General features: G+C 45.7%; 1 protein-coding gene across 2 annotated transcripts in view; it reads left to right on the plus strand.

Moving 5' to 3' along the window:
* LASP1 (LIM and SH3 protein 1) overlaps nucleotides 1–256 on the plus strand; it is a 19,529-nt gene that overhangs the window by 17,300 nt on the left and 1,973 nt on the right. The window lies entirely within an intron of this gene.

The raw sequence follows: 256 nt of genomic DNA on the forward strand, positions 1-256 counted from the left end.
CCCAAACCATTCATTGATCCTATGATCTTTGAGATCCCTTCCATCCCAAACCATTCTGTGGTTCTGTGATCTTTGAGGTCCCTTCCAACCCAAACCACTCGTTGATCCTATGATCTTTAAGGTCGCTTTCAACCCACCACCATCCCATTTTTCAATGATCTTTTGAGATCCCTTCCAACCCAAACCATTCATTGATCCTGCGGTCTTCGAGGTCCCTTCCAACCCAACCACTCTATGGTTCTGCATTCTTTGAGGT

Source organism: Lagopus leucura, unplaced genomic scaffold (assembly GCF_019238085.1).
Source record: "Lagopus leucura isolate 7727_CA_CO unplaced genomic scaffold, USGS_WTPT01 259-5_obj-0_obj, whole genome shotgun sequence".
NCBI classification, from domain to species: Eukaryota; Metazoa; Chordata; class Aves; order Galliformes; family Phasianidae; genus Lagopus; species Lagopus leucura.